The sequence below is a fragment of the Nilaparvata lugens genome, unplaced genomic scaffold, assembly GCF_014356525.2.
Source record: "Nilaparvata lugens isolate BPH unplaced genomic scaffold, ASM1435652v1 scaffold2818, whole genome shotgun sequence".
Taxonomy (NCBI): domain Eukaryota; kingdom Metazoa; phylum Arthropoda; class Insecta; order Hemiptera; family Delphacidae; genus Nilaparvata; species Nilaparvata lugens.
In genome coordinates this window covers 31,980-52,588 of record NW_024090349.1, presented here as the reverse complement: position 1 = coordinate 52,588, position 20,609 = coordinate 31,980, and the positions used below count along the sequence as shown (strand labels likewise).

The 20,609-nt window shown below is 34.7% G+C and overlaps 2 long non-coding RNA genes across 2 annotated transcripts; one reads left to right on the top strand and one right to left on the bottom strand.

Annotated features, from left to right (window-relative positions):
- Positions 1–2,648: 2,648 nt before the first annotated feature.
- LOC120355560 lies at positions 2,649–3,348 on the top strand. Its single transcript, XR_005573591.1, has 4 exons — positions 2,649–2,808; positions 2,856–2,911; positions 2,986–3,124; positions 3,298–3,348. It is a non-coding gene; the product is annotated as an uncharacterized LOC120355560 (long non-coding RNA).
- Positions 3,349–11,198: 7,850 nt separating this feature from the next.
- Positions 11,199–17,102, bottom strand: LOC111057786. Its single transcript, XR_005573590.1, has 4 exons — positions 16,468–17,102; positions 14,150–14,233; positions 12,939–13,059; positions 11,199–11,602 (listed from the first exon to the last, which is right to left on the bottom strand). It is a non-coding gene; the product is annotated as an uncharacterized LOC111057786 (long non-coding RNA).
- Between the last annotated feature and the right edge of the window lie 3,507 nt (positions 17,103–20,609).

Sequence of the window (20,609 nt, the reverse complement as noted above, 5' to 3'; positions counted from 1 at the left end):
TCGATACATGGTTATTTTTTGTTTCTTGAGCTTTTAGGAAATGTCCCTTCCATTTTTAGTTTCAGGTTTTATTTATTTGCTTTGGAGGCGAACCTTCAGTTCAAATTCATATCGAAGTATATGTCGATACATGGTTATTTTTTGTTTCTTGAGCTTTTAGGAAATGTCCCTTCCATTTTTAGTTTCAGGTTTATTTATTTGCTTTGGAGGCGAACCTTCAGTTCTAATTTAATATCCAGTATATGTCGATACATGGTTATTTTTTGTTTCTTGAGCTTTTAGGAAATGTTCTTCCATTTTTTATTTTCAGTTCTTTCTGTTCTAGTTTACCCTTTTCATAATTCTTTGCTAGATTTGTAATGGACCCCAGTCCATAATACTCAGAATTAGTACTTTCTCTTTATTACAACCCTTTTCTTTTCCTTCATATATTAATGTTAGTTTCATTGAATTGTTAGATATTTTGTTGGGTGTTGCCACACTGTTATGCTTTTTTCAGGTGGAAATCATTTTCATCTTCTTTCTCCTATATTTTTCTTTCTTGTGTCTTGTGTGGTTGCATCTTTCAAAATATTGTTAGCCAACTTCTAAAAACTGTCAAATCTTCTGTATATTTTTGTAAAGTGTATTTTCAATTGTAAAATGTGCATGTAATAATCCTCTTCCTTTACCTCATATCATTTTCTGCTTTGCCTTTCCTCATCCTCTCCAGTGTAAATTCCTTACCTACTTATTTCTTCTGTCTCCATCTCAAGTAGTATTTCACCTCAACTCCTCCTTCCTCTACTACACTCACTCTCCACTTCCTCTAAATCCAAATCTACTTTCACTTCTTCTCACTCCTCAATTTTTGTCTAACTGGCATTCTCGTTCCATTGCATTCTTACCACCTTTTCCTTACTCCTACTATCATTCCCATTTCTGCATCCTTATCCTGATATTTTTCATCTTCTTCCACAATCCTCTGCTTTCATTCCTAACTCTGGATCCATATCCAGGTATTTATTGTCTCCTTCCACAATTCCTCGCTATCATTCCTATCCCTGTATCCTATCCTGGTATTTTTTGTCTCCTCCCACAATTTACTTCTATTATTCCTACCCCTTCATCCTGGAATTTTTGTCTCCTCCCACAATTTACTTCTATCATTCCTACCCCTTCATCCATATCCTGGTATTTTTTGTGTCTCCATCCACAATACCCAGTAAACATATCTGCTATTCCCCAACTATATCCTATAACTTCAGCTTGCTCATCCTCCACTATCATGATAACTTGCTCATCTCATTGTCACCCCCCCCTCCACGTTTCATACTGCAATCCTCTTTAGCTATCATCACTTTAGCAATCCCTTTCTATTCACAATTGCCATCACTACAATCTATTCCATGCACAACCCCTCCACCCACCCATCATTCATTTGACTGATGTCTTACTTTAGTAATCACTCCTCTCCTTATCTTGATATTAATTTTGTCCTTCAGTCCCCTATTTTCTTATTTGCAATTTTTTTGGCAATAATTAAGTGTAGATAATTAATATCAATGATAATTAGTATTCAATATTCTGACAGATGCAACAACAACAATTAAGTGTGGCAACACTCTTTTAGTGTAGACTGCTTGTGTCCCCCCACCCTTATGATGGTCTAGACATGCACTTACCTCTTTCATCAATCTTCTCACTCCTTTTGGAGGGGCCACCCCCTCTTCGGTAGAAGTGGGAGTTACCCCTTCCGAAGGGGAACCACTCTTTTTCCCCCCCTTTGGGGAACTTTCCCTTCCCTTCCGGGGGAGGAAAAGCCCCCATTGGGGGATTTGACCCTCTCCCTTCTGGGGAGGGAAAACTGTCACCTGCTCTTTGTGGTCCAGTCAGGCTCATGCGCCTTTGGCGTGGGTGGACCACTCACTACATTGGTGGGTCCAGGAACACATGGAGCCAGTGCCAGTACTTGGACGGAAAGATTAGTGCCCGTTTTTTTTTCTTGGGACTTTTCGACAGTGAACGTTTCACTGTAAACCTGAATCTAGATGAAGGAGGAAATAAAAAAAAAAAAAAAAAAAAAAAAAAAAAAACTGGAATTGAATTTTGAATTTATTTGGAATATTGAATATATATATGGATTTGGAGTATTGAAATGTATGTATATATGTATGTATGTATGAATATATGTATTAAGTTTGATTTATGTATGGAAATATAAATGAATAAACAAGGAGGTTGATTTGTTCAAACTTTATTGTTCTTTAAATTTACAATGTATAAACTATATTGTTATTATTTGATATCTGTATTCATGTGTTCTTATAAATAAATATATATATACTGAAAATTGTGTTTCTTTCAATCTTAACTCTAGTGTCGATCTTAAGATTGATGAGGGGGAGGTTGAAGGTAGAAACTCTAGTTGTCAATCTGAATCTTAAGATTGATGAGGGGGAGGTTGAAAGTAGAAACTCTAGTTGTCAATCTTAGATTGATGAGGGGGAGGTTGAAGGTAGAAACTCTAGTTGTCAATCATAAGATTGATGAGGGGGAGGTTGAATGTAGAAACTCTAGTTGTCAATCTTAAGATTGATGAGGGGGAGTTGAAGGTAGAAACTTAGTTGTCAATCTTAAGATTGATGAGGGGGAGGTTGAAGGTAGATTGATGAGGGGGAGGTTGAAGGTAGAAATCTAGTTGTCAATCTTAAGATTGATGAGGGGGAGGTTGAAGGTAGAAACCTCTAGTTGTCAATCTTAAGATTGATGAGGGGGAGGTTGAAGGTAGAAACTCTAGTTGTCAATCTTAAGATTGATGAGGGGGAGGTTGAAGGTAGAAACTCTAGTTGTCAATCTAAGATTGATGAGGGGAGGTTGAAGGTAGAAACTCTAGTTGTCAATCTTAAGATTGATGAGGGGGAGGTTGAAGGTAGATTGATGAGGGGGAGGTTGAATGTAGAAACTCTAGTTGTCAATCTTAAGATTGATGAGGGGGAGGTTGAGGTAGAAACTCTAGTTGTCAATCATAAGATTGATGAGGGGGAGTTGAATGTAGAAACTCTAGTTGTCAATCTTAAGATTGATGAGGGGGAGGTTGAAGGTAGAAACTCTAGTTGTCAATCTTAAGATTGATGAGGGGGAGGTTGAAGGTAGATTGATGAGGGGGAGGTTGAATGTAGAAACTCTAGTTGTCAATCTTAAGATTGATGAGGGGGAGGTTGAAGGTAGAAACTCTAGTTGTCAATCATAAGATTGATGAGGGGGAGGTTGAATGTAGAAACTCTAGTTGTCAATCTTAAGATTGATGAGGGGGAGGTTGAAGGTAGAAACTCTAGTTGTCAATCTTAAGATTGATGAGGGGGAGGTGAAGGTAGAAACTCTAGTTGCTATTCCCCAACTATATCTATTACTTCAGCTTGCTCATCCTCCACTATCATGATAGCTCATCTTATTGTCACCCACCCCCCACAACGTTTCATACTGCAATATCTTCCAATCCTCTTTAGCTATCATCACTTTAGCAATCCCTTTCTATTCACAATTGCCATCACTACAATCCATTCCATGCACAACCCCTTCCCCACCGTCATTCATTTGACTGAATCTACTTTAGTAATCATTCCTCTCCTATCTTGATATTAATTTTGTCCTTCATTCCCTTATTTTCTTCTTTGCACTTTTTTGGCATAATTAAGTGTAGGTAATTAATATCAACGATAATTAGTATTCAATATTCTGACAGATGCAACAACAATTAAGTGTGGCAACACTCTTTTATTGTAGATTGCTTGTGTGTCCCCCCCCCCCCTCATGATGGTCTAGACATGCATTACCTCTTTCATCAATCTTCTCACTCCTTTTGGAGGGGCCACCCCCCTCTTCGGTAGAAGTGGGAGTTACCCCTTCAGAAGGGAAACCACTCTTTTTTCCCCCCTTTGGGGAACTTTCCCTTTCCCTTGCGGGGGAGGGAAAGCCCCCATTGGGGGGATTTGACCCTCTCCCTTCTGGGGAGGGAAAACTGTCACCTGGCTCTTTGTGGTCCAGTCAGGCTCAATGCGCCCTTTGGCGTGGGTGGGACCACTCACTACATTGGGGGGGGGGCCAGGAACACATGGAGCCAGGTGCCAGTACTTGGACGGAAAGATTAGTGCCCGTTTTTTTCTTGGGGACTTTTCGACAGTGAACGTTTCACTGTAAACCTGAATCTAGATGAAGAGGAGGAAATAAAAAAAAAAAAAAAAAAAAAAAAATTGGAATTTGAATTTTTGAATTTATATGGAATTTGGAATATTGAATATGTATGGAGTTTGGAATATATGTATGGAAAATATAAATGAATAAACAAGGTGGTTGATTTGTTCAAACTCTAGTTGTCAATCTTAAGATTGATGAGGGGGAGGTTGAAGGTAGAAACTCTAGTTGTCAATCATAAGATTGATGAGGGGGAGGTTGAATGTAGAAACTCTAGTTGTCAATCTTAAGATTGATGAGGGGGAGGTTGAAGGTAGAAACTCTAGTTGTCAATCTTAAGATTGATGAGGGGGAGGTTGAAGGTAGAAACTCTAGTTGTCAATCTTAAGATTGATGAGGGGGAGGTTGAAGGTAGAAACTCTAGTTGTCAATCTTAAGATTGATGAGGGGGAGGTTGAAGGTAGAAACTCTAGTTGTCAATCTTAAGATTGATGAGGGGGAGGTTGAAGGTAGAAACTCTAGTTGTCAATCTTAAGATTGAGGAGGGGAAGTTTGAAGGTAGAAACTCTAGTTGTCAATCTTAAGTTTGAGGAGGGGAAGGTTAAGAATTCTGTGATCAGATTGAGACAGTGGGAGGTCTGTTGAATGGTTAAATGTTTTGGGAATAGATAGAGGAGCTTAGGACTAGGTATAAGACCAATTAAAACTATATAACTACGTTATTGTTAAAAAGTACAATTATTTTCTCAATTTTCTATTGGAAGAATGAAAATTCTATAATAGCATACTAAATTATAATTCTCACTACAAAATGTTGGTTTCGTTTCAAATATTGTACATTCTATTGGATGGTTCATATAGATATATAGTATATGGTAGATTCAGAAAGTGGACAGCAACTGTTGTAATCTGAATTAAAAAAGTTTTAGTGAACTGAAGTAAGGTCAATGATTACTTGAACATAATGTTACAATTATATGAATATATGTTTCAGTAATCATCAAATATCCATTGTTATCTCATCATCAATACCACATTCTCAAATCTACATTGAACAGCTATGAGTTTCAATTAGATTAATAATGATGGAAATTAAATAAATGAAACACAACATAAACCATAATTTATTTCTTCATTTCAAATAACACCACACTGGAAATAGGAATTTACAGTAATAATGCTACTACTGTATAAATATGACCAGCGTATATTTCAATGAAAATAATAACACTTTTACTGCACTGCAATCTATTTGAAACTCATCGGTGTTACAATACTCTATTTGAGAATCAAAGAGGAAGAGAGAGAAAGAGAGAGAGACCCTCTTAACAGAATGTCACCACAGACCAGAATTCAATAAATGTCGCAAGCTACAAATTGATAAAATTCAACCACTTACAATTTACTTATTATTTACTATTTATTTATTTATAGAATCAGAAGCATTTAAATAATTGAATGGAAAACTATGCTCCCTGTTCTGTTCCTAAACTCAGCCCAATAAATTGGGTTGCACGACTTTTCAATCGCCCACTACAAACGCATCATCTGCCCACCCACCTATTGACTGACAAGCCACCAAAGTATTCAGTTTCAAGCGTATTTCTATTATTTGTAAATAATGGTTGAACGCAAATCATATAATATGGCACTCAATTTCTATTTCTAAATTGGCAACTAACAAAATCATTTCGATTAGTATCAAGTGAGATTTTCATTTGATGAGCCGGTTGCACAAAAGCCAGTTAAATTTTAACCTGGATTAATTCCAAGAGAACCAATCAAAGAAGCAGTCTTTTATCAGGGTTAATCATAGAAATTAATCACGATTAAAATTTAACCGGCTTTTATTCAAACGGACCAATGTGTTATGTAAATCTGATTGAACCAATAACATCAATTCCATTGTTAATTAAAATTGTATAAATGCAATTGTTTGAATAAATGAATGTATAAAATTTGATTAAATTTAAAAGTCCCAGTTACACAAAAGCCGGTTAACTCTTAACCGTGATTAATTTTACGAGAACCAATCAGAGAAGGCTTTTTTGAAAAGAGCGGCTTCTCTGATTGGTTCTCTTGGAATTAACCACGATTTATTTTTTTTTTAAGATTACGTCCTAAAGACTCCAGTCATGGAGTATAAGACAAGTCATGTTATCTATATATATAAAAGCGAAATGGCACTCACTCACTCACTCACTCACTCGCATAACTAAAAATCTACCGACCAAAAACGTTCAATTTGGTAGTATGTTCAGTTGGCCCTTTAGAGGCGCACTAAGAAATCTTTGGCAATATTTTAACTCTAAGGGTTGTTTTTAAGGGTTTAAAGTTCGTCTTTTAGCATGTATATTCTTCTTCTCCCAATCTCTTAATTGAAATGTCCATATCATATGTTACTATAGAACTATAATCTAGATAGAGTACCTCTTCGAAACAGTTGTTAACTGGCAACTAAATTAATAATTTTGTCAGGTTGGCATTAAGTTGAGTTGACTTTTTTAGGTTGGCACCAAGTTGAAGATTTAAATGCATTTATCGCGGAAAAATTGATGGACACTGCTACTTCAATCCTGGGAATATATTATTACTAGCCGTCAGGCTCGCTTCGCTCGCCATATCCGTTTAGCCAGACGTTTAGTCTGGACCCCCGACTGGATTGTTCTAACATATGATAAAAATGCTCAAACGAAAAATGCAGGCGAGCGAAGCGAGCCTGCTGATGTCATCCTTGGACGATCCAGTCGTGGGTCCAGGGGGCGGAGCCCCTGGCTAGACGGATATGGCGAGCGAAGCGAGCCTGACGGCTAGTTACATAATAATTCTAACACTAAGTAGTTCAACCTAGTTTAGGTTTGAAAGGAATTCTTGTACACTATAAAAAGCTCTATCAACTAAATATTTTTAATTTGTTTTTTGAAAATCTTCAAATCATCATTACTTTTCAAGATTTGAGGTAGCTTGTTATAAAATTTCCTACCAATATAATCTGGTTTTTGTTCAAATAACACCACACTGGAAATAGGAATTTACAGTAATAATGCTACTACTGTATAAATATGACCAGCGTATATTTCAATGAAAATAATAACACTTTTACTGCACTGCAATCTATTTGAAACTCATCGGTGTTACAATACTCTATTTGAGAATCAAAGAGGAAGAGAGAGAAAGAGAGAGAGACCCTCTTACACAGAATGTCACCACAGACCAGAATTCAATAAATGTCGCAAGTTACAAATTGATAAATTCAACCACTTACAATTTACAGTCTATTTATTTATAGAATCAGAAGCATTTAAATAATTGAATGGAAAACTAGGCTCCCTGTTCTGTTCCTAAACTCAGCCCAATAAATTGGGTTGCACGACTTTTCAATCGCCCTCTACAAACGCATAAGCCCACCCACCTATTGACTGACAAGCCACTATTCAGTTTCAAGCGTATTTCTATTATTTGTAAATGGTTGAACGAAAATCATATACGGCACTCAATTTCTATTTCTAAATTGGCAACTAACAAAACCATTTAGTATCAAGTGAGATTTTCATTTTATGAGCCGGTTGCACAAAAGCCAGTTAAATTTTAACCTGGATCAATTCCAAGAGAACCAATCAAAGAAGCAGTCTTTTATCACGGTTAATCAGAGAAATTAATCACGATTAAAATTTAACCGGCTTTTATCCAAACGGACCTATGTTTTACGTAAATCTGATTGAACCAATAACATCAATTCCATTGTTAATTAAAATTTTATAAATGCAATTGTTTGAATAAATGAATGTATAAAATTTGATTAAATTTAAAAGTCCCATTTACACGAAAGCCGGTTAACTCTTGACCGTGATTAATTTTTTAGAAGGCTTTTTCACGAGCTGATTCGATTCAGTTTAAACTCACTCTGGGCAAGCTGTCCACAATTTATTTATTCAAAACACCAGCTGTTCAGATTGAGTTTAAACTGACATTGCAAACTATCAATATTACTTTGATAAGTATTTGGAATAATAAACACCAGCTGATCAGATTCAGTTTAAGCCTACAATGTATGTGTAAACAGCCCGGGGCGGAAAGTTTGAAATTTTCAAAAATATTGCAATAACTAATTGTCTGTATCTGTTGAATGAACCAATCCAATAGCTATGTACAATAATTGACTACTAGGCCTATAGTGTGCGCGGTCCACGTTATAAAGTCAGCACCTCATTAACATTGGTGTTGCTATCCTTGTCTATCTGCAGACAAAGCAGATAGCGCACATAGTTTATTTATTTGAGTAAAGAAAGAATTGAATTGAAAGCATGTTATTAACAACAGGATTACACAATCAATATTGGCTTAATATGAGTTTCTACCTGTCTTATCCATTAAGCCTGGTTTTCATTAGTAGAGTTAGTGGTTGATTTCCCTGGGCAAGTACTAACTATCTTGTGAACTCTCCCAATGAAAACGATCATGGTAGAGTACTAGTTTTTAGTAGAGTAGAGTGGGATAGTACTCTACACTTGCCTTCCCCACCGCCGCTTCTCACTCTACTCTACCACTACTATGCTAATGAAAACAGTGTCGAGCTGGTAGAGTAGAGTCGTGTCGTAGGCCATCAAGTTTAAGGCTGTGCAAAGGCTGAAAATGAAATTTCTACTGGTGATATTTTTCAAAGCTTTTCGATTTGTTATTCAATTTACCAAAAATAACTCAACTAAAAGTTATTTTTGGTTATTTTTAGTAAATTGAATAACTATCTTAAAAATTGATATTTTCAGAAAATTTTTGTTTTACTAGATCAACAGTACCATGAAGAATCTATCCTCTGAATCTCATGGATTCATCTCTTACCGAATTTGAAATGTTCTGTCCCAAAAATTTAAACTTTAGGCGCTCATATCTCAAAAAGTAATGATCAGAAAAAAAATGTTTTCCTGAGAAAACTTTTTCATTTCGATAGCTTGATGAAATACAAATCAAAAAACTTTGAAAAATATCTCGAGTAAAAAGTTTATTTTTAGCCTTTGCACAGCCTTAATAAAGTGTAAATAATATAGTTTATTTATTTATTTAGAACAGTCACAAACACGATATTTGGAAAGAGAAACAGGCAATTGCCCAAAACTTCTTCAATTCCTTGATTTTGGCACATAAATAGTCCAAAGTGAGGTTAAGTTTAAAATTTCTGTTTTCACCAAAGATTAACACTCAGAGAATACGTATTCGAGATATGACTGATGAATTTTGAATTTCGAAGGGTTGATAAGAGCCGGAAATAACACTAAACAATCCGAAAGTTTCAATAATATTGCAATAACTTGAAAATTTTGAGCAGAAAAATTAAAACTACTATCACTGCAACTATCAGCTGATAGTAATGCTATATTTAACAACATAATGACGAAATATTACTGTTAATCGCTAAATGGCTTTGTTTACACGTCATATCTAGGAGACACAGTGATTGTACATGGATTGAAATTTTGTAGATAGTATTCTTATCAACAATATACAACATCTTAATATAGTGATAGTAAATCATAATATCAACAACAAATTTTGAGAGTATCATGAGAATCAAGAAAGAAGAAAGGGTTAAAATGGCGTTATATATACAATCGATAAAAAAAACTTGCTTATTTTCAAGTACTCGCGAGGCATTTTATTAAATTTGAGGGCGCTGAATCTGAAATCACAATTTCTCTATCTCCATTTTTACGCGATTTAGGTTTTGGTGGATAGGCAGGCAAAAGACGGACGGTTTGATGGAGAAAGATTGCCGGCCGAAACAATTCAAGTTGGACGACTTAAGCTTGAAGACCGACCGATCCGTTTTACCGTTCAGACGCAACGACTTACATGCTCCGACTTTTGCTTGAGCAAAAGACTGAAGCCAAACTTGAGCGTCTGAACCGGGCTTTAAGGTTAGTTCTGTTCACTAGACAACACACTTTACCTGCTATTCTCAATTGTAGTGAAAACAGTTACTCGACCAAGTAAGTAGAGTAGAGTCAGTATGCCAGTAACTCGACCACTAACTCTACTAGTGAAAACCAGGCTTTAATGAATAAGATATCAGATCAGATGTAGGCCTACTGGAATAACTTTGGATCACACATCTATCCACTACACAAGGTTTTGGCAATAGAGATTCGGCAATTCTGCCGTTCTATCATTTCAACTGACTTTATAAAACGTAAATCTCACTATAGGTGCAAAGTTTAGAATTTAGAAATCTATCAACAAAACTACTGTCATACTATATTAGCTACTATACCAAGGTCCACGTTATAATGGCAGTGGAGAAAGATAGGAGAACAACGTAGCCGATCCTCCGCCTTCTATAGACGGTAGCTGATACAGGTTTATTGATGTAATATTAACTGTTCATTCTCGTTTGAAATAATCAATTATATTTGATCAGGCAAGAAAATATATTTTTCATTAGTGAATTTTCAAAATTAAAATTAAATATGTTGTTGATTATATTTCTACATTGTTAAAAAACGATCTGGCAACAAAGCAAAGCAAGAGATAGCGCTATCCGCTTTGTTGAATGATAGACAAGGATAGCAATACTAAACACTGCCATTATAACATTGACCTCACTATAGACATTCAGATAATTCTACACTAAGACCCAGTTGCACATAAGCCTGTTAAATTTTAATCACGATTAAATTCTACGAGAACCAAACCGAGAAGGGTTTCCCTTAAAGAAGGCTTCTCTGATTGGTACATGTGGCATTTATTTATTGAGGTTAGCACAAACAATTCAATGAGCGGAAAAGAGAAAAACAGGCTACTGCCCAAAACTTCCTCTAATTTAGTTTCAAATTGTCCAAGTATTATCATAGAGAAACGATAGCATAAGTAGATATCCCATGGTATAGGGCGTTTATGTCGCAACTTTTACTGTTATCCCAAGCCGATAGTTCACGTACTTCTTTCCTATGTGACGCTGGTAGTCTCTCAAATTGTGCCGTCTATACACTATAACCCCAACAAAACAGTAAAAATTTACAATAATCGACAGCAATCGGCTTGAGATAACAGTAAAAGTTGCGACATAAATTCCCTATACAATGGGATATCTACTTACGCTATTGTTTCTCTATGGTATTATACATAGGTTATGTTCATTTCAATTTCTACACAAAATCTTGAATCTTAAATCTACACACTTAATTAAATTTAAGTTTTGCAGTCTGTAGATTTTTATTGTAATCAAATTAAATCATCAATCTGCATTTAATCGGCATTATAAGTTAACAGACGTTTGTGCAAACTGGGGTAAATCTAGAACTAACTCACAGTTTTGTGAAACAACGTCAAATCGTCGTCAGCTTCCAGCTATAAGAATGATGTAGCAGAAGAGATACGGAGAACGAAGCAGAAGAAGAAGAAGAAGAAGCCTGTCGACTCACTCACGCTGTCCGCACTGAAAACAACAATCATTTATTTAAAGAAATCGCTAACAAAATTAAATATAATATCAATATTTATTTAAAAAAACAACATATTTTATTAAAAAAGTTTGACTGATTTTTAGCAAAGCACAAACAAGATTACTTGATGTTAAATTATGTACCTAATTATTATTATTGAACGAAAATCCAAATTAAATGCTGTAATCAGCCCCGAAGACTTATGCTACTGCAAATATTGCATAACAGGGTAAACAGCTATAGTGAGGCAGTTATAGTGAACAGTTATAATGGCAGTGGAGAAAGATAGGAGAAAACATTGCCGATTCTCTGTCTTGCCAATGCCTTCTATAGACGGTATCTGATAACTGTTCATTCTCGTTTAAAATAATAATTTATTGAGCAAGAAATTATCTTTTTCAATGATTTCATAATAATATTAAGATGAACTATTTTGTTAATTAATTATCAATTCTACATTGTTAAAAGACGGCAACATAGCATAGCGAGAAAGAGATAGCGCTATCCGCTTTGTTGAATGATAGACAAGGATAGCAATACCATTGCTAATCAAACACTGTCATTATAACGTGGACCGCACTATGTAATATAATAAAGGAAAGATTTGGCTTATACAAGTATGGGATACGAAATTCATGTCATTCGTGAATGGATACGGAAGACGAGTTTGTAACAAAATTGATATGAAATTGTGTTGTTTGTATCAAGTTTGGTGAGGGATTTGATACGGAAGTGAGTTGTTTGTATCAATTTTGATACAAAGTCTAAAAGACCCAACAAAACTGAATAAAACTCCAATCAAAACATGTTATAAGATTAACGTGTAACAGCCATACTTGAATGCTGTAACACTCTTTATACAAATGCCGACATTTTGCAGGGAATCAGCACACTAGAGATTCAGCTAAAGCAGTCATTATAAGAGAATATTGGTCGTCAAGTATACAGGTAAATTAAGCAATTTACCAGTTTAGCACCCAACCCTCCAGGAAGAAGACCCCGCGGGAGACCACAACAGAGATGGTGGCAACAGTTTAACACTGACATGGAGCGACAGAGAAAGATGCTGAGGAGTGAACTACCTGGAGAGTGTTGGTGCGGTCAAATATCAACTTAGGTGGCCGTGGCAGTAAGGCTCAACTCACACTTAGGCGACTCAGGTGGAGAAGAGACTGGACTCTAGTGGAGAGCATGTGTTTCCAAATGGTGACACACAGACCAGTCGATTCTAGTCTCCGCGACGTCTCCACCGGAGTCGCGTAAGTGTCAGTTGAGTTTAAGAGTAAGAGTAAATTAGGCAATAGTTGAATTGGTTTTGAAAAGACTGACCTGCGATGAAGGGTGTGCTCCATCAGACCAAGGTGCCAAGCTGCTAGGCTTCACCAATACATTGCACAACTCGTCTCAAGTATCTCCTCTTCCTCTCCTCCACCAATTTGTTGGTTCACACCTATAAATAAAATGATAACATTTCCATCTCTGAAAATTTCCCATCCTACTAGACATTCCATTTTAAACCCGTATTTAATCAAGGAGAATTATCAAACCCAATAAATATGTTACAATAAACTATAATTCCACCAAGTGCCGCTTGCACAAAAGCCGGTTAAAGTTAACCGTGGTTAACTTCACGAGAACCAATCAGAGAAGGCGTTTTTGAAAAGACAGCTTCTCTGATTAGTTCTCCTGGAATTAATCACGGTTAAAATTTAACCAGCTTTTGTGCAACCGGCACTCAGCCTTCAATTTTCTGCTGTTCGCGAGTGATAGAAGTTATGATAATTGGAAGACATAATAGATCTTATAAATCAAAACAAGACAGTGACAAGTAATCTTTAAAGATAATTTGAAAGTTGGTGGAGCTGACCAAAAAGCGGTCACCCGTCCAACGACAGCACTGAGCGCCCGTCACACTTACTTGTACCATAGAGAAACAATAGCATAAGTAGATATCCCATGGTATACGGCGTTCATGTCGCAACTTTTACTGTTATCTCAAGCCGATAGTCCACGCAGTTCTTTCCCGTGAAGCTGTGTGACGCTGGTAGTCTCTCATATTGGGCCGTTCATAGACTATCACCCCAACAAAACAGTAAAAACCGACAGTAATCGATAATAATCGGCTTGAGATAACAGTAACAGTTGCGACATGAACGCCGTATACCATGGGATATCTACTTACGCTATTGTTTATCTATGCTTGTACTAACACAACAAAAAATAACATAAAAAACGATGACACATCACAACATGAGTAATTATTTTTCGATTATTCTTCAATTAAATAGAATATAAAATTTTATTAATAGCTGCACAGGGAAGGTGTGGTATTATATTATGATATCTCTCATCATTGTTTCATTATTTTGCATTGAAACTAAATAGCACATTTATCTACATATGACCGCATTGTGTTGAGCTGCAAGGCCTAGCCTCTCAAGCATTTGCTTACAATTACTTTAATTTTAATCAATTCCAGACAATACATAACACAGAATCAATAGTGGAAATAAGATAGTGAGATAAGTTATAAGCCTCACCTGTCAAATGCCATACTAGAAAGCTGTGGTCCATGACAGGAGTGAATCAGTAGCCAAGCTCCAATCGATGCGTTGCTGCCACACCTACAGCATAACACAAAAACACACATTGAAATCTCGCTAAATTCCCAATCGCATTTGAAATTACGAAGCCAGCAATAAATCATGAAGAAACAATTTTCAAGTTGTATAAATACGGTTCACATTTTTAAAATTTCAAATATTTTATATGACGTTCTTGGCTGAGGATGATACCTACATCATTCCAAGGCTTGTACGCAGGTTGATTATCCTTATCGAACTAAACAATAAAGAAAAGAATCGACTTATACATGTAGGGGGGAATGGGAAATTCACGAATGACGCATCATCACGTCTCAACTACTCAACTGATTAACTTGAAATTTGGCAAATATAGACTCGATTGCACAAAAGCTGATTAATCGTGATCAATTTTACGAGAAGGTGTTTTTGGAAAGTCGGCTTCTCTGATTGATTCTCGTGGAATTAATGACGGTTAAAATTTAACCGGATTTGTGCAACCGGCACTTAGATTCTTAATTTATAAAGGATGGTTATTTATTTATTATTTATAGATACAATTATTACAAATCATATAAATATGATCGGGATCGAACAACAGGCTTGGCTCAAAACTATTCTATTCCCGAATTTTTATTATTTATTTATTCGTGGACAGAATCACAAATCATAAAAATATGATTAGGAAGGAACAAAAGGCTTGGCCCAAATCTATTCCATTCCTAAATTTTGATAAAATAATAAAATGTGCCAAAAATATGTTATGTTTCTACTGTAAAACGTTCAAACGTTATTATGAATAACATATCCAATAAAATAGGTTATGCTTGCAAGTTCAAATTCTTTTTTTGCCAAAAAATATAATTTTGGGCTAGAAATTTTGAATTTAATAAAATTAAAACACCAAATTGAAGTCAAAACTTAATTATCACCGCACATTGAATAACTATTAGGTATATTTTGAATTCTTCAAGATTTTAGTGTGTCTAGTTTTCGGTTAGTCAAATTTTTAATGAGACCCTTGCGGTGCACGGGTTACCAGCTAGTCATAAATAAACGAAACACAGTTACAAGTACATTCCAAACCAAACTAATTTGACAGCACATCAGTGAAAGATACAAGCCTTATAACACTTGAATGAGTGAATACAAACTCATTCTGGCAGAATTGAAGATGGTGGTTATTCCATGGTTTCTTGATCGATCAAGAAACTTGAGCTATTATTAAAAGTATATAGCCTTGGCTATTACAGTTTGAAATGCAACCTTTCATATAAATTTAAAATTTGAAGAATACAACATTACCATAAAATTACTCGAGCAAGATTTCCTTATATTAGTAGGCTATCAGTTTCCGCGTTCGCTTCATTGGGAATATTTTTTTCTTCAGTTCTAATGGGAATATAACACAAACACAAGGAAAAGGTTTTTATATAAAAATATTTTTACAGACCGCCCTATGTGGTATGAAATTAGAACAGCTAAATTATCAGAAAAATATGTGATCATTAATCAATAATCATTACATTTAACATTGATCGAACGATTCCTATTTGTAAGACTTGAATAAAATTAACAACGGAGAGTAAATAAATAAATAGCCTATTAAACTCACTAGGCTATTATCCACAAATTATGAAAAAATCCTTAAAATAAGAATTTAGTGGTAGACTCAATTTATTAGAAATTAGAACTGAGGGACGCAGAACTGTACTGTAACGCATAACTTCAAATAGGATCTCAAAATAGCACGGAAATTAATTACAAATTTAAAACATATTTACACCACAAATTATGAATAAATTATCCGTGAATCGAAATAAAATTTCATAGGTCTAGTAATTTAAACTGAGAATGGAATTAGTAACGCAACACTTCCAAAGTATTATTACAATGTACGAACCCAAACATGAGTATGAAGACATAAGCCGTGAAATTTTATAGGTTAGATTAACCGATAACGATAAGCTACTCGTACAATTAAAAACGATTGGTTATATATATTCAAAATATTGGCTGAATTCATAAAATTATATTAATTTGTTTAATACAAGAGACTCTTCAATTCTAATATTTGATTATTCAAGAGGTATTAAATTTGAATCAAAACTAAACAAGATTCAAGTGGATAACCTGTTGAATATGATCACCTATCCGCTAACCGGCTATTCAGCATTTAATGTAAATGCATGAATAGAATAAGGAAATAATATCTAAAAGCTATCTGAAATGTGATGAATATCAATAATAAAAAGTAAATTTGTAATGTACTTTACCTAAAATGTAGATAGAACGAAAATTCAGTCAACGTTTAACTGCATCAGTTCATTGTCAAGAGCACTTACGTTTGTGGATTCAGATAAATGTAGCACATTCACGTAATTAGAAACTAAAAAAATGTTGAAATACTGTTATTTCTAACAGATATACTTTAGAATTACAATAATTCATTATTATCAAGGAAACTTTAAAAAATTAACACTAAAATCCGGCTGTAGTTGTTTTGACAAGACAAGACAGTAGACAGACAGAGCAGAAAGGTCTGCTGGAGTCAAGAGCACTTACGTTTGTAGTAAGATAAATGTAGCACTAAAAGCACATTTACGCAATTAGAAAATAAAAAATTATGTTGAATAATTGTTATTTTGAACAAAAATACTTTAGCATTACAATAATTATCAAGGAAACTTTAAAATATTCTCTAAGATCCTACAGTTGTTGTTTTGACACGGTTGGTTGCAGGCAGAGAGCAGAAAGCTATATTGCCAACATGTCGGAACTAAATTGACCTACATTTATTTAACTGATATTCCTTCAATTCATTTTGGAATTTATGACACAGAAATTAAAAATTTCTGATTATATAATCTATAAAATGGATAAATACATGAGAAATTTCAGTTTATCGATAATATTTCAGAAATATTAACTAACTTCGACGAGCAACAATAGGAGAAACTAATATCAGTATGGCTGTGGCACTGAACCTTCAAATTCAAAATTTCGCATTTCTACGTTATGGCGTCGACACTAAAATGAGATACACATAAAACTGGCAGAATTGATTGGATCTAAAATACATATGTTATGCTGAAGAAATTCTGACAGCAAAAATAGAACATGAAAAACCTCAAGTTACAAAAACCCAAAAATCTTAATAAAACCTCCGAAATACAAAGCTATATCCATGTAAAACAAAACTAAATTCTTATATTTGCTAAAATTAATATTATAATTAAACATAGAGAATGATTTCAGATATTTCGAAGAGAATTTGTCCTGAACTGATCCAGTTATTTGCAGCTAGCTCAATAAGATTTCAAATTGAGAGTTGAAAAAACTCAAATAATTGACCATTATTCAATCAATGTATTTTTAGTTAATAGAGAGATCTAGTGCAAATAAACTAAAACAGCCGCCCTTCTCTGTACAACTCGAATCATTCTGAAATCGTACAATAGCCTAATGACTAGGTTATTTAAAATAGGATGAGTGAATGATGAGAAATGACCTAAACATTCTATCTACAATCAATATCAATGATAATAAAATTATTTTTCAGAGATAATAGCACGAACAATTGGATGAGTGTGAGTTATGATTGATGAAAAACAAGATCCTACCTCTGTTACGGCATTGGCAGGGTTCTCATCACTTGACACTTCACATCAAAATTTTACACAAAACTATCACACAGCCGGAAAATCAATTACACCACTAATAATAACATTGAAATAGCCTCATAATTCACACACGCGCTGATAATAAACTGTAATTTTAATATATTAATCAATGAAAATAAGTAGGACACGATGTGATGACCAGCTACCACGAAGCTATCACGTCTCTGACTGCACCCTGCACGATCTTGTCTCTACATTCCCAATCAGTGAGCCAATCGCAGTGCTCCAAACAAAGTGAACTGGGCTTCTCAGCCAATGGCCGGCCGGCTTTCACCCAAATTCTTGACGACTGCACAAACGTACGGAAGGTTGAAAAATCTTTCAAGATGTCCTGATATAGGCCTATATTTGATTAAAATCCCGAAAATGTCAAAAATTATTCAATACATGAAAGCTTGAAATAAACGCAATTCGAGTTCCTAATACGTTTTAGAAATTTGAAATTGGAATTACTGTATTTTTAATAGCATTTCAAGGGATGGAAAAACAAAAGTTGTTGCTAATTTGATTGAATTCTTGCCGACTAAACAAAGGAACCGAAGGTTCTAGAATATTTCAAGATGGCCTGATATTTATTTGATTGAAATCCCGAAAATGTCAAAATATTATTCAATACATGAACGCTTGAAATAAACGCAATTTGAGTTCCAAATAAGTTTTAGAAATTTGAAATGGGAATTACTGACTTTTTAAAAGCGTTTTAAGAGATGTAGGTAAAATAAATTTGTTGCTAATTTGATTGAAATGAAAAATGCTACCAAAAGCCGACTATCATAACGGCAGCCATAATGAATGGGGTAAGTTATAACATTTCAATATTTATTACGATGAGGCACAATGTATGGTGATTCAAGAAGATGGATAAATAAGGCTGTTTACGTGTGCTATTTCATGAAAATCTAAGATAAAATGATTTCTAAGCTAAATTAATTCAAAATAAGCTTTGAATCTCGATCAAATTTAGAAATTTATTAAAAAAATCAAGTAAAGTACTTTTGAATAAAGAATAGATTTTAGAAAAAGTAATAAGCCAGTCATATCTTATAATTTTAGGGTGCAAAAACAAGAAAGAATAATTGCTTAGGGAAGCGAAATTTATTTGAGCATTTATTAGAATGGCCTGAAACCTGTAGGCTGGGGGCTCTAGCCAAGGACTGGAACCGTACTTATGAATTTAAGCGGAACGTAGAAGCCAAGATAATAAAACTGATTACATAGTACAATATAACGAAAATATGGTATTAGATGCTAATTTTTGTGACTAATCCAGCCACAAAAAATTCAGGTCCCATTTCACGGGGGGGGGATACATCCCCATATCCCCCCCCCTGGATACGCCACTGTTTGGCATAGAAAGGCTTAACACGGTGAAGGTCACTAAATATCCACTATAGACTCCTGAAAAAATTCACAAGGAGTAGTATGGTCTGGCACACAGTCATAAGTCCGTCATTTCTTATAATTTTAGGATAGAATAAAACAAGAAAGAACAATTGCTTAGAGAAGGGATTGGCGTCTTGGTTGCACTGATAAGCTTTCAATACCATACGAAAGTTAAGCTACATGCACCTGCTACTCCTGTTGTAAGGGTGACCACTTTAAAAACCGAAATTCTCTAAATAGGCTACAAGTAAAAATCGCTGCCCGTTCGTTCGGAACCCATCTAAAGTACGGTAGGCCTACTCATCTCTCATCCGCCAATTTATGTAGATGCATAACAATATTATCTATAGTTATTCCAAATAGTTTTCCCACAGTTATCATATATATACAGGTCAATAATATTATTTTCTTAGTCTATATATTATGTAAATTCATCTATAATTTTGCTATATTGTAAGCTATTGTTTAAAAGTGTATAAGCCAGTAAATATTGTAATCTACATAAATAAAGTACTCAAGTGTGATGGTGATGATATTAAAATAAATAAATTAATATTATGAGTTTGTGTTTTCATAGAGATAAATTTAGTACGGGTTCATTCGAAAAGTGTAGAAATAGGACTTCAACAATGAGACCTTTAGTGATCTTGTAGCTGAATTGTGTGTAAATTTTTATCGTGAGAAATTTATTTTTCTGTTAAAAAAATAATTTTCTTACATTAAGATTTTGCTAACTTGTGTCCGGGAAGACTCAAATTTTATGCACGAAATTGTATTTCCGTTAGCGATGGAAAATACACGAGTATTTGGGAATATTTCAAACTTGCATTATTTTCCTTTCCCACGGAATTATGCTCGACTCCACGTGGACCGTTGTCTCGTTGGTGGAAGGGGAACATAATTTGCGTGGAATAGTTTAGTTCCAATCAAGCCGCGGCCGAATTCACATTTAAAATCAATTTTAAATTAACGTGTGTGATGATTTTTTTTGCAGTTTAAGTTTGTTAATATGTATTATTTTTCGCCGATAGTTAAGTTGAAGTAGTTTATTAATTATTTGAAGTGAATATGTCAATGTTTGTTTAAATTAGTAAGTTATCCGGGACTAATCAGTGTAGTGAAAATTCCTAAATACACTAGTAATGAATTTATAGATTTATCGATTGTTAGTGCCATTATATATTTTCTAGCTCATGCTAAAAACCCTTGAATGACCGAGACCCTAGTATCATAAATTTGTAATTGAGAAATGAGTAAAGTCCTCGCTACCTTCGTGAACAGCAGTTAGAATCCAGGTAAGCAGTTAGCAAAATCTTACATGCAGTCATCTTGAATTTTTAGAATGTGCAATG